Below are 15858 nucleotides of genomic sequence, written 5' to 3' on the forward strand. Positions count from 1 at the left end.
CCCCAAATTATGATCAAAATTCATATATATACATATATATATACCCATATGTATATATATGGATACATATATATATATATATATATATATATTTTACATATATGTTAAATATTTTAATTCTAATTCAAAAACCATTTTAACCTCCTAAATTCAATCCATTTTTCCCCCCAACCCTAATTAGGGTTCTAATTTCTCACATATATATTATCTAAACTAATTAACATATTTATTTTTAAAACCAAATTGCCCTAGCCCCATCCGGGCTAGGGTTTAATCCATATATATATTTTTTTAACAGGGAATTAACTTGCTGGGCCGAAACCCTTGGCGGCCATGAAATCTTTTTTTTTTGTGCAGGTCATGGGAGATTGAAGGCGGGAGAGAGCCGTGTGCCACTGTGTGAGCGCACAGTGGGCGCCGCGACACCACTATGTGCCCACACAGTGGGCGCCGCTAGCGGCTCCCCACTGTGTGGCCACACAGTGGCGGCCGTGGCCGTCCACTGTGTGTCCACACAGTGGGAGCCGAAAGCGGCTCCACTGTGTGTGCACACAGTGGGCGCCGTGCGGCCCTCCACTGTGCGTACACACAGTGGGGTCCGCGAGGACCCTAACACATTCTCCCCCTTTTTTTTATTTATTTATTTTTTTAAAATATATAATATATAAAATTATATATATATATATAAATATAAATTTATATATATATATATATATAAAAATATAAATTTATATATATATATATATATATTTTTATATTTATATAAATTTATATCCACAATTAAAAATGGTGAAAATATTTCAATATGAATATATATATTTAAAAAAAAAAAAAAAGATTTACATGCGAATTTTTTTTTAAACTATTATAATAAAGGGAAAAACATTAAGTTTAATCAGAAATATATATATATATAAAATAAGGCTTTTAAATCAATGATAACTGAAAAAAAACAATTTAGAATACTTTTTAAAAAAGATACAATATACTTTTCTGGAATAAAAAGAATTTCATTGATTTTTTTTTTTTCTAATAAAATATTTACATAAAACATCTTTTTCCATTAAATTACTTAAAATCTTTCAGCATAAATAAACTTCTATTTTGCCACAAGTAAAAATACAAATAAAATTTAATTGAAATCTATTCCTTTATTTCTTTCCAAAATACAAGAAGCTTTTGCATGCGACACAAAATAACTTTAAATTTTACCATCAACCGGAAGTAGAAATAAACAAGCTTTTCTTTTTTTTTTAAAACAACTCTAAGATATTCTATCAATTTACAGGATGTTTCTTTGAATAGTCACAACAATAAAACTTCAAGTCTACTTTCACAATTTACAACTTGCTTCTCTTTACTATGAATGAGGCATATTTCTATAACAACTTTAAACAATCATCTGCAACTGAATTTAAGTATCTTGCATGATAATCTTCAGTGTCTTTTCATGGTTCCTATTCTCTTTCCTCTGATTTTCCTGCATAATAGAAAACACAAATATGACCATGGAGTGCTCACCTCCTAGCCTAGGCTAACTGGTAGCCACCCCCGAGCTCAGAGAACCAATTCCTAGATGGGTAACAAACAGGCAAACACATAGAAAGCATTGCATACAGATTCTTTTCAGACACATTCCCAACTTGGCTTTCACAACACCACACTCTAGTGATGAACATTTTCAAAGGGTGGTAGTGGATCAATACCCTGAGGAGAACTGCAAGTATGAAATAAACAAGAAGCCACCTCATGGCACAATAAAAATATCAAGAATCTCAACCCCTTATTCCTTATGCCCCCCAAAGGCATTCTAGCCTTATATCCCTCCTTATGACCCCCATTGCACAAACAGACCATGCAGCAAGGGTCACACAAAGATCCCTTGTGATCGCTCTCAAAAGAGAGTCTCTCACTCGAGGGTTGTCACTGCTACCACCCTCAAGACCCTCTTCTCTCCCAAGAGTAAGAGATCTTGAGAAAACTCCAAAAACACGACATTTTCATAAAGCAAAAATACCAAGAGATTTTCAAACATAAACTTTCAAGAACACAGATTTCTTATACAAACAACTTCCATACATAAACAAGAAGAAGACATTACAAATAATAATTGAAACCAACCTTAATCTGCCTAAAGGTTATTATGATATCTGATGAAGAGCTGCCCAATCCACAAATCTTTTTCCTTCTACCCTTATTCAATTTCTCTATTCCATAACATTATTTTCTTTCCAAATTTTCTTCTGTCTCCAAAAATGGAGAGTGGGTGATTACCCTCCAATTCTCAAAAATCTTGCTTAAGAAGCTCACTCACAGAGTTCTCACAAGATTCTAAAAAAAAAACCAAAAAAAGAAGGAAGAAAGCAAAAATGCAAAAAGACTCCCATTCCAAAAGGAAAATTCCTGATTAGATTTAACTTCTAATTTTCAATTTTCGCTCAACTCAAAAAAGCCAATTTTTAAAGCATTAAAAAGATCATTATAAAGTAGAAACTTGCCTAAAATTACCCCTAACCCCTAGGTATACCTTATAGGCTTTAGGAAACCCTATTAAACTACCCCTAGGTGTTCATTTAACCCATTTTAAACCCCTCTGAAGTTTATTTTCGGGTCAAACATAAGTTGACCACTCCAAATATTATATTCCCAAAGTATTTATGACAACACATTAATTAATTTAAGAAAACTAAAACTAAACACTTTCCCACCAAGAGACAAAATAAAACATCTAAATTAAATACACGCGTGTCAAGTGACACAAATAAAACACTTTTACAAAAATAAAACATGAAATTGTCTCTTGAGGTTTTTACACAATAATTTAAATAACACTTAACACTCATGCAGCATATACTGTTACGAATAAAATACAACACAAACGGGGTGTTGTCTCTCCAAATAGACAAACCCTGGCTTTACGAACGTACATAAGTCTAGGTTTGATTCTCTGTAATTTTCCATGGTCACATGGTAAATTTCCTGCACATCTCAATTTACACATTAGTACTTCCAAATATCCATATATAATATAATTCAATAATATAACAATACACATCATTACTTGCGTACAATTTTCATCTGCACAGATTGAATACATCTTTTATCAAACAATTTCACATAAGTAATTTTCATCCCAATTCATATAAACTAAACATACATCATAGTTCTATATTCAGAGTAAAGTCCTGCAAATTCAATAACGACATCTATCATTGCAATATCATTCTATCTAATAATCATGTAGTGTTCTATCTCATAAAGCATGTAAGTAAATCATCAAATCATATAAATGTTATCCAAATCGTGAAATCATATAAGTTCTAAGTCTCAAAATGCATCAAAATAAAGTATCCATAATAATCTAAAATATAAAATCCACTGAATGTCAGACTGAGTCGAGGTGAGGCCTCACATCCTCCCCCTCTAGGCATGAACTTCCTCCTGGAGTTCATCAAAGAGGTGAGGATACTCTGATCTCATACGTGCTGCGTCCTCCCATGAAGCCGTAACCTCATCATAACAATCCCACTGGACCCTAACCTAGTCCAGCTCTCGACCTCGAAGGGCCAATGTCCGACGTGCCAAAATGCGAATGGGCTCCAAAGCTAGCTGCCCGTCCGACTCCACCTGCAAGGCATCCCAATCTAAAATGTGAGAGTCATCATAGATATACTTTCTCAAAACTGAAACATGAAACACATCGTGGATGCGTGACAGGCTTGGTGGCAAAGCTAAATGGTAGGCAACTAGGCCTATCCTCTCCAGAATCTCAAAAGGTCCTACAAAGTGAGGTGCGAGCTTAGAACCCTTTCCGTAACGGATTGGACTCTTATGCGGTCGCACTCTCAAGAAAACTCTGTCTCCAACCAAATAGCTACGATCTATCCTCTTTGCATCGGCATATTTCTTCTGTCTATCCTGAGCCTCTCTGAGATGCTGCCTAATCAAATCCACCTGCTGCTCCATATCCTGAACTAACTCAGGACCAATGGCAGCTCTATCCTCTATGCGGTCCCAACTCAAGGGCGTCCTGCAAGGCCTGCCGTATAATGCCTGGTAGGGTGGCATCCCTAAAGAAGTGTGATGCCCATTGTTATAGGCAAACTCCACTAAGGGAAGATACTCCTCCCACCTGGTTTGATGATCCATGACGTACATACGAAGCATATCCTCTAACACCTGATTGAACCTCTCTATCTGACCATCTGTCTCTGGGTGATAGGCTGTACTGAAATTCAGCTTAGTGCCCATAGCTGCCTGTAATGACTTCCAAAAGGTAGAAGTGAAAAGAGAATCCCTATCAGAAATAATCTTGCAGGGTACGCCATGTAGTCTAACAATGTCTCACAAGAACACCTGTGCTACTGCTGGAGCTGTGAATGTAGTACAAACTGGTTAAAAGTGAGCTACTTTGGTCAACATGTCAACTGTTACCAAGATAGCATCATGGCGATGAGAAGACATAGGGAGACCAATGATGAAATCCATGGATATAGTATCCGACTTCCACTCTGGTACAGCATGAGACTGAAGCAACCCCCCTGGATGGAGGTGCTCCGCCTTAACCCTCTGACACTCAAGACATCGAGCTACTATCTCAGCAATGAGCTGTCACATTCCCGGTGAATGATACAACTGCCTCAAGTCGGCATGCAACTTCTTAACCCCGGGATGCGCTGCATAAGGAGCTCTATGAGCTTCCGTGACAATGAACTCTCGCAACCCTCTAGAGAAAGGTACATAAATGCGCCCTCTGTGGCGTAACAGTCCATCGGACTCCAAAGAATAATCCACATATTTCCCTTCTAGAGTAACCTGAGAATGTAATACCTGACAAACCTCTGCATACCATCCATCCTCTAACAAGTGTCGAAGTATACGGTCTCTCAAGTCTATGCCCATGGATATGGTGTAAACCTCGTGACGTCTCCTACTCAAAGTATCTGCAACTACATTTTCCTTTCCCTTGATGTAGTGAACGTCAAAATCATATTCGCACAAGAACTCCATCCATCTCCTCTGACGTGCATTAAGGTTCGGCTGAGTGAAGATGTACTGAAGACTCTGATGATCTGAATGCAACTCAAAGTGATGTCCTAAAAGGAAGTGTCACCACCTCACAAGTGCATGCACTACTGCTGCGAGCTCAAGGTCGTGAGTGGGATAATTAAGTTCATGAGTCTTAAGTTTCCTAGACTCGAAAGATATGGCCCTTCCACCCTGCATAAGAACTGCCCCTAAACCCTCTAAGGAAGCATCTGTACAAACCATGAAGTCAGCTGAAGGATCTGGTACAACAAGGATAGGAGCGCTAGTAAGTGCCTTCTTGAGTTCCTGAAAGGCCTTCTCGCACTTCTCTGTCCACTCAAATTTCTTCCCTTTACGCTGAAGAGAAGTAATAGGGTGTGCGACTCTGGAGAAACCTTGGACAAAATGTCTGTAATACCCTGCTAAACCCATGAAACTCCTGACCTCTGTCACACTGGTAGGCGCTGGCCAATCCATAATAGCCCTAATCTTTGATGGGTCGACTGAGATCCCATCACCGAAAATAACGTGTCCAAGGTACTTGACCTCAGATCGAAAGAAAGCACACTTCGATAGGCTGCCAAACAACTGGTTATCCCGCAAACACTGCAATACCTGTTTCAGGTGCTCCTCATGCTCCTTCTCATTCCGAGAATATATCAGTATATCATCGAGGAACACAATAACAAAATGATCCAGAAAGGTACGGAACACCCCATTCATGAGGCTCATAAAAACTGCTGGGGCATTCGTAAGTCCGAAGGGGACTACGGTAAACTCATAGTGACCATATCTAGTGCGAAATGCGGTCTTGTGGATATCACTTTCCACTATTCTCAACTGATGGTATCCTGACTTCAGATCTATTTTGGAAAAGACTTTGGCACCCTGAAGCTAGTCAAATAAATCATCAATCTTGGGCAAAGGATATCGGTTCTTGATGGTTACTTTATTTAGCTGCCGATAATCCATACACAATCGGAGAGATCCATCCTTCTTCTTAACGAAGATGATTGGTGCACCCCACGAGGATACGCTAGGACAGATATGACCCTTCTCAAGAATTTCCTCAAGCTGAATTTTAAGTTCATTAAGCTCATTTGTGGTCATCCTATAAGGTGCTCTAGAAACTGGCTCGGCTCCTGGTACTAGGTCTATATGAAAATCAATCTCTTTGCGGGGAGGCATTCCCAATAGCTCTGAAGGAAATACATTTGAATATCCCTTAAGGATAGGATGGTCATCGAGCGATGTTTCTTTTTCCTCCTCTTCCCCTCTGTCACTGATAGTGATAGCAAAAAGCTGACATCCCTTCCGCATGCTCCGCTTAAGCTGCATTGCGGAGATCATACGAAGAGACACGGGCCTCTGAATCCCAGTGATAACTATGGGCGAACCATGATCATCCTCACACTCGATCCTTTTCAAGCGGCAATCCATCTTGGCTCTATGGGCATAAAGCCAATCCATGCCAAGTACGATTCCATAAGATCCAAGTGGAGTCACTCTAAGGTCTACTAAAGTGGTGGTCTTGCCAATCTGTAGCTGACATGCACTAACCTCTGATTCCACTAACACTCTAGCCCCTGAAGCTAATTCCACTTCCCAACTGATACCCTTCCTAGTTGCCACTAGCCCGCAATGCTCCACAACCGATGGAGATATAAAGGAGTCAGTAGCTCCTGAATCAAACAAAATAGATACATTGTTACCTTTGATTATACCTGAAGATTCGATAACCGTGGCCTGATGATCAGCCTGGCGGTTGTCAACCGCTGCGAATACTCTATGGGACCTGCCCATATCACCAACTGTCGGCTCTGAAGCGGCCATCCGCTAACTCCCTGCTACTTGTCCCTGAGGGCAATCCCTCACCAAATGCCCCATGGCTCCACATGTAAAGCAAGCACCCCGTGCCTGGAACTGGGTACCCTGAGGCCTAGAGAATGACTGACCTCCTATCCTACTGGATCCGCTGTACCCACCCCTAAAGGACTGCTGAGTCCCCGTCGGTTGTGTGTACTGCCCCTGTGCTCTCTGATCACGTTTCTGTCCCTGAGTCTGCCACTGCTTGGGCTTGGAGCCCTGCGGATACTGTGGAGGCTTCTGCCTCTGGTTCTGTGGTGTCTGTTGTGGAGGAGGGGGTTTGGAGAACCCCTGAGAATTTCGGTTGTTCCCTTTCCAATGTGGTTTCTGGAATCCATAAGTCTGAGGTGCGGGATTTCGGTTTTGAAACCGATCCCTATTGTCCTGTGGTCTAACCTGAATTTCCTCGGCAATTAGTGCCTTCTCTACAGCAACCCGAAGGCTCTCTGGAGCGGACATTCTAACAGGCCCGGCTATACCGGCATTCAATCCCCTGATGAAGTGGTTTACAAGAAGTTTCTCATCCTTTAGATAATCTACATATGGCAACAACTCAAAGAATTTACTCTCATACTGGGTTACTGACAAGCCTTTTTGTTGGAGATCATGAAATTTGTCTATACGACGCTGCCTGAAGTGCTCTGATAGGTACCTCTCACGGAACCTCTCTGTGAATATCTCCCAAGTGAGTGTATCAGGAACTAATCCGCATTTGTACTCTTCCTGTCTCCACCAGGTGGAGGCTGTCCCTCTCAGAAGATGAACTGCAACACGTGCTTTCAAGTTGCTCTCATATGAATGCAACGCAAAGCACCTCTCAAGACTTAGAAGCCATGCCTCGGCCTCTACTCCATCTATAGAACCTCCGAAAGATGGTGGTTGGAGGCACATGACCTCCCTGATGAGATCCCCTGGATCTCGACGTCCTCTCTCAAAATAAACTGGTTCCACCGCAGGACGTGGTCCTGGCATATGCGCTGACTCTGGCTCATTACCACCTTGACTCTCTATAGGAATCGGAGCTGGGCTCCTGCTTCATTCTCTATCAACAGATCTATGACTCCCAGAGTCATGACTCCTAACCTGAGGGTTCTCTACTGGGATCCTTTCCTGAACAATGCCAATAAGATTCTGAATGGCTGCTAAAATGTCACGGTTAGGTTCATTTGGCTATTTGGGAGGTGCTCCTGGGTTCTCCTCTAGAACCGATGCCTCCCTCTCTACCTCATCGGGTGCTATGCACACTTGTCTAGGACCCCGTCCGCGCTTGCGAGCTTGTCGCGTCAGCGGAGGCATCCTAAGAGGAAAAAAGACAAAACAATTAATTAATTTCTTTTATAATTAAATTCAATTAAACTCAAAATTCCATTTAACAAAATAATTTAAAATATTCCAAGGTGAAACGTAAGTGAGTAAGGCTCCTAGTGTGGAAACCTTGCTCTGATACCAAAATGTCGTGCCCAAAATTTAGGGCAAAAACGAAACAATTTTTTTTTTAAAACATACTAATTTAATTAACAAGTTCCCTCTCGCGACAAGCGTTAATGAAATTTCCATTATTAAATAAGAGCTAATTCTGAAACGAACTAAGAATCGATAAATTGTTTAATTTTAATTGCGGAAAAACTAACTGGTATAATTTTATCTCCAAGAGATACTCAGTCATTAAGTTTATTAAATTAATCAAGCTAAAGGAAATAGGAGGGGAAATTTAATTTAACCTCCAATATGTCTATATAGCCTAATCAACCATTTATAAATTTCTCTTTATTATTTATTCCAAATAGAAACTAGGATTATATATATATATATATATATATATTTGTATATACATATATATATATTTATAATTTAAATACTTACGCCAAATTATGATCAAAATTCATATATATACATATATATATACCCATATGTATATATATGGATACATATATATATATATATATTTTACATATATGTTAAATATTTTAATTCTAATTCAAAAACCATTTTAACCTCCTAAATTTAATCCATTTTTTCCCCAACCCTAATTAGGGTTCTAATTTCTCACATATATATTATCTAAACTAATTAACATATTTATTTTTAAAACCAAATTGCCCAGCCCCATCCGGGCTAGGGTTTAATCCATATATATTTTTTTTTAACAGTGAATTAACTTGCTGGGCCGAAACCCTTGGCGGCCATGAAATCTTTTTTTTTTGTGCAGGTCACGGGAGAGAGCCGTGCGCCACTGTGTGAGCGCACAGTAGGCGCCGCGGCACCACTGTGTGCCCACACAGTGGGCGCCGCTAGTGGCTCCCCACTGTGTGGCCACACAATGGCGGTCGTGGCCGTCCACTGTGTGCCCACACAGTGGGAGCCGAAAGCGGCTCCACTGTGTGTGCACACAGTGGGCGCCGCGCGGCCCTCCACTGTGCGTACATAGAGTGGGGTCCGCGAGGACCCTAACACATTCTCCCCCTTTTTTTTTATTTATTTATTTTTTTAAAATATATAATATATAAAATTATATAAATATATATATAAATATAAATTTATATATATATATATATATATATTTATATTTATATAAATTTATATCCACAATTAAAAATGGTGAAAATATTTCAATATGAATATATATATTTAAAAAAAAAAAAAAAAGATTTACATGCGAATTTTTTTTTAAACTATTATAATAAAGGGAAAAACATTAAGTTTAATAAGAAATATATATATATATATATATATATATATATATATATATATATATATATATATATATATATATATATATATATATATATATATATATATATATATATATATATATATATATATATATATAATAAGCCTTTTAAATCAATGATAACTGAAAAAAAACAATTTAGAATACTTTTTAAAAAAGATACAATATACTTTTCTGGAATAAAAAGAATTTCATTGATTTTTTTTTTTTCTAATAAAATATTTACATAAAACATCTTTTTCCATTAAATTACTTAAAATCTTTCAGCATAAATAAACTTCTATTTTGCCACAAGTAAAAATACAGATAAAATTTAATTGAAATCTATTCCTTTATTTCTTTCCAAAATACAAGAAGCTTTTGCATGCAACACAAAATAACTTTAAATTTTACCATCAACCAGAAGTAGACATAAACAAGCTTTTCTTTTTTTTTTTTAAACAACTCTAAAATATTCTACCAATTTACAGGATGTTTCTCTGAATAGTCACAACAATAAAACTTCAAGTCTACTTTCACAATTTACAACTTGCTTCTCTTTTCTATGAATGAGGCATATTTCTATAACAATTTTAAACAATCATCTGCAACTGAATTTAAGTATCTTCCATAATAATCTTCAGTGTCTTTTCATGGTTCCTATTCTCTTTCCTCTGATTTTCCTGCATAATAGAAAACACAAATATGACTACGGAGTGCTCACCTCCCAGCCTAGGCTAACTGGTAGCCACCCCCGAGCTCGAAAAACCAATTCCTAGACGGGTAACAAACCGGCAAACACATAGAAAGCATTGCATACAGATTCTTGTCAGACACATTCCCAACTTGGCTTTCATAGCACCACACTCTAGTGATGAACATTTTCAAAGGGTGGTAGTGGACCAATACCCTGAGGAGAACTGCAAGTATGAAATAAACAAGAAGCCACCTCATGGCACAATAAAAATATCAAGAATCTCAACCCCTTATTCCTTATGCCCCCCAAAGGCATTCTAGCCTTATATCCCTCCTTATGACCCCCATTGCACAAACAGACCATGCAGCAAGGGTCACACAAAGATCCCTTGTGATCGCTCTCAAAAGAGAGTCTCTCACTTGAGGGTTGTCACTACTACCACCCTCAAGATCCTCTTCTCTCCCAAGAGTAAGAGATCTTGAGAAAACTCCCAAAACACAACATTTTCATAAAGCAAAAATACCAAGAGATTTTCAAACATAAACTTTCAAGAACACAGATTTCTTATACAAACAACTTCCATACATAAACAAGAAGAAGACATTACAAATAATAATTGAAACCAACCTTAATCTGCCCAAAGGTTATTATGATATCTGATGAAGAGCTGCCCAATCCACAAATCTTTTTCCTTCTACCCTTATTCAATTTCTCTATTTCATAACATTATTTTCTTTCCAAATTTTCTTCTGTCTCCAAAAATGGAGAGTGGGTGATTACCCTCCAATTCTCAAAAATCTTGCTTAAGAAGCTCACTCACAGAGTTCTCACAAGATTCTAAAAAAAAAACCAAAAAAAGAAGGAAGAAAGCAAAAATGCAAAAAGACTCCCATTCCAAAAGGAAAATTCCTGATTAGATTTAACTTCTAATTTTCAATTTTCGCTCAACTCAAAAAAGCCAATTTTTAAAGCGTTAAAAAGATCATTATAAAGTAGAAACTTGCCTAAAATTACCCCTAACCCCTAGGTATACCTTATAGGCTTTAGGAAACCCTATTAAACTACCCCTAGGTGTTCATTTAACCCATTTTAAACCCCTCTGAAGTTTATTTTCGGGTCAAACATAAGTTGACCACTCCAAATATTATATTCCCAAAGTATTTATGACAACACATTAATTTATTTAAGAAAACTAAAACTAAACACTTTCCCACCAAGAGACAAAATAAAACATCTAAATTAAATACACGTGTGTCAAGTGACACAAATAAAACACTTTTACAAAAATAAAACATGAAATTGTCTCTTGAGGTTTTTACACAATAATTTAAATAACACTTAACACTCATGCAGCATATACTGTTACGAATAAAATACAACACAAACGGGGTGTTGTCTCTCCAAATAGACAAACCCTGGCTTTACGAACGTACATAAGTCTAGGTTTGATTCTCCGTAATTTTCCATGGTCACATGGTAAATTTCTTGCGCATCTCAATTTACACATTAGTACTTCCAAATATCCATATATAATATAATTCAATAATATAACAATACACATCATTACTTGCATACAATTTTCATCTGCACAGATTGAATAAATCTTTTATCAAACAATTTCACATAAGCAATTTTCATCCCAATTCACATAAACTTAACATACATCATAGTTCTATATTTAGAGTAAAGTCCTGCAAATTCAATAATGACATCTATCATTGCAATATCATTCTATCTAATAATCATGTAGTGTTCTATCTCATAAAGCATGTAAGTAAATCATCAAATCATAGAAATGTTATCCAAATCCTGAAATAATATAAGTTCTAAGTCTCAAAATGCATCAAAATAAAGTATCCATAATAATCTAAAATATAAAATCCACTGAATGTCAGACTGAGTCGAGGTGAGGCCTCACAGCATTCCAATTACGATGAGAAATTGTTTGCATTTCAATAAGGATATTGAGAAGGTTGTTGATGACTGTGGATATAACTGATTAAGGATGATTACTGTCCTAATATTATTATTTTCTCATTGATGTCAAGAAATTGATTTTCTAATTCAGTATGATGTTGCCATATCTTGACAAGTATGATATGAAGATTATAAAGAAGTTGGTAAAAGACACAGGAAAGAATATGATGAATAAAGGAATGAATAAGGTATTCAATGGGCAACTACTACCGAGTCAGACAATGATGAGATCATGATGTTTTAGATTGTTTTAACATCATACATATGTTGTAAAATGTAAAGGTTAATACTATACTATGTTATCAGGCAAAGAACCTAGTCGATAAACCCTAAGGTTATCGCTATCGGTTAATGAAGGCAGAATGTCTACCGAGTGAAGTTTAGTATTCACCGAGTTACAACGGAGCTATAATAGAATGCATTAAATGTACACATGTGATATTTAATGAAGGAAGCTGATGAGCTGGAGCGAATTAAATGATTGGTAAGCCATGTATGAATATTGTTAAAAAAATCTATGGTAAAGAAAGATCGGCAGGAAGATCTATAGCTCAAATTGAACCACAATACCCTCACACAAGTTCCAAGGTGAAAATGCAAGTTCCAAGGTGGGGTAAAACATTTTCAGATCAAAGAATACATTGAACCTGGACAAGATTGAAGATTTGATAGCTATGATTGATCATGAGAAATGTGATCAATGAGATTAAGCGGTTAGAAGATTGTTTATAAATAGGAAACTGTTGATAAACAATGTATGCGGGCAAGTGTATGCACAGGGATGCTACATAGTAATTATCGAGCACAGAAGCTTGAAGACCTATTCTAAAAGAGTATAGAGCCCAGCAAAGGGACAAGATAAATCCTATGAATTGATTGTATTGAAAAAATAAGAATCTGCTTTAGCATTTTCAGATGTGAAGTTGCAGACATATCTTAATTACTATTATTTTGAGAAGTAGCAAAAAATGTCTTAACTGAGTGGACTTAATAGTCTTATTTGTAAAATCCTCTAGCAAGGTGACATTCTGATTGAGTGTTTGAAATCCTTTGACAAGGTCACTTCTAACAAAGTGAAGATCCTAACAAATCTGAGGGAAATCCCTTAACCGAGTACATCTAGCAATGTGTTTGTAATCTTTAACAGGATTTGCTTTTAACCAAGCATACTCTAGAAGAATATATATCTTAGTGGGTCCGAAATCCCACAGTGGTTTTTCCCTATTTGGGTTTCCACATTAAATCTGGTGTTATGAGGTTTATATTGTTTGCATGTTTAACAGTTTTGAGTATATGACTGATATATGTTATCGAGGTTGAATATGATGTTTTTATGGATGATTAAGTTTGTATGATTCACCCCCCCTCTCATCTTGTTGGCTATTGGATCTATACTTACATTAAGTATCAGAACTATCAATTGGTATCAGAGCTTTGGACTCTGTAAGGAAAGTTTAAAGGTACTTGAGTTAAAGATCCAAAGATGTATAAGAGGGATGCACCGAAGCTGAATAAGTCAAGTTTCTCTACATGGCAGAAAAGGATGAAGCTACATCTATCAGGAGTTGGAGAATATGATGTATGCTATCTCGAGAATGATTTTGTCACACCGAGCACCTATCCATTGACAATGGAAGAGATAAAGGAAAAGCAAGAACATATTCAAGCAATGATTGAAATAACATCTGCATTGACCGACTCAGCGTTTAATGATCTAGAAGGATGTACTGATGCAAAGGCAATGTGGACTAAGCTCATATCTGTGTATGGTGGAGATGAACATGTTCAAAGAGCAAAAGTGGATAGTTTAAGAGGACAAAAAGAATCCATGAGGATGAATGAAGGTGAGAACATAACCCGGTATAGCACAAGACTAAAGGAGATTGTAAATCAAACCAAAGGAGCAAGAGGAACTATTGAAGAAAAGGATGTAACAAGTAAGTTGTTAAGAACCCTTCTACCTGCCTATGCAATCTGAGTCTCAGCAATCAATGAATTGAGGTCTGTACCTAATATGCCAGTTTCCTTAGATGCTACTATTGGTAAGCTGCATGCATTTGAGTTAAGTAATTTTGATAACAGTGGGTCATTGGTAAATAAAGTTGAATCTGCATTCAGTTCTTTTCATCTGAATGAATCTAATGATTACAATGAAAGAAAGTATAAGTACTCTGAAGCAGATCATAGTGGAGCAAGTGAAAGATTTCGAAAGAACATGGAAGAAGTACACAAACTGTATGAAGAAATCAGAAAGCAACAATAGTTTGAAGCACTATTAGCCAAAAGGTTACCAAGAGGCAAAGGTAAGTATAAAGGAAAACTACCTTTAAAATGTTTCAATTGTGATAAGATAGGACATATGGCTTCTAACTGTCCTAACAAATAATCTCATGAAAAGAGAGATTACCAAGATGACAGACAGAATGATAACCATTACAGAGGACACCAAGACTTCAGAAGAAGAGATAGAAAGACATGCCTAATAGTTGATGAAGAATCTAATGATGATAAATCAGATGAAACTGATACAGGGGAAGTTGTTTATGTGGCTATCAAAGATGGATTAGATGAAGAAAGGTATGAAGAAAAAGCTTTAATATCTCATATAAATACTAATGATTCTTGGATCATAGATAGTGGTTGCTCTTATCACATGACAGGTGATAAACACAAGTTTATTAAATTAGATGATTATGATGAAGGCTATGTAAGATTTGGTAATGATGCACCATGTCCGGTAAGAGGTAAAGGATCCATAACACTTCTTGACAATGCTAAATGTAATGATGTTTATTGGGTTGAAGGTTTAAAATACAATTTGTTGAGTGTAGCATAGCTAAACAACACAGGTTACCAAATAGAGTTTGAAAAAGGAATTGTCAAAGTTCATGACAAGCATGGAAAGTTAGCTGCTATCAGGACACAAACAAGAGGTAATACATTTCATCTTGACTCAACTTGGAATAAATGTCTATATGCAAGGATAGATGATACCTGGTTATGGCATAAAAGGTTTTGTCACATTAATTTTGATAATCTGATCAAAATAAGTAAGAAGCACTGAGTAAGAAGTCTACCAAGTCTTGAAAAACCTGAGAATGCTATGTGCCGAGGATGCCAGATGGGTAAGATGAAAAGATCAAGATTTACAAGTAAGTCCTACACTTATAAGGGAATTTTAGATCTAGTGCATACTAATCTTTGTGGTCCTATGAAAGTGCATACTAATTTTAGATCTAGTGCATACTAATCTTTGTGGTCCTATGAAAGTTCAGAGTTATTATGGTGATAAATATTTCATATTATTTGTGGATGATTACTCAAGGATGATGTCATTAATGTTTTTAAAAGAAAAATAAGAAGCTTTTCAAATGTTTAAATGGTACAAGGCTAGAGTTGAAAATGAAACAGGAAGACAACTGAAATGTCTCAGATCAGATAGAGGAGGAGAGTTTACATCTGATGAGTTCAACTTATTTTGCAATGATCATGATATAAAAAGACAAGTCTCTACACTAAGAACTCCACAGCAGAATGGGATAGCCAAGAGAAGGAACAGATCTATTGTGGATTGTGCCAG

Source organism: Cryptomeria japonica, chromosome 3 (assembly GCF_030272615.1).
Source record: "Cryptomeria japonica chromosome 3, Sugi_1.0, whole genome shotgun sequence".
Lineage (NCBI taxonomy): Eukaryota > Viridiplantae > Streptophyta > Pinopsida > Cupressales > Cupressaceae > Cryptomeria > Cryptomeria japonica.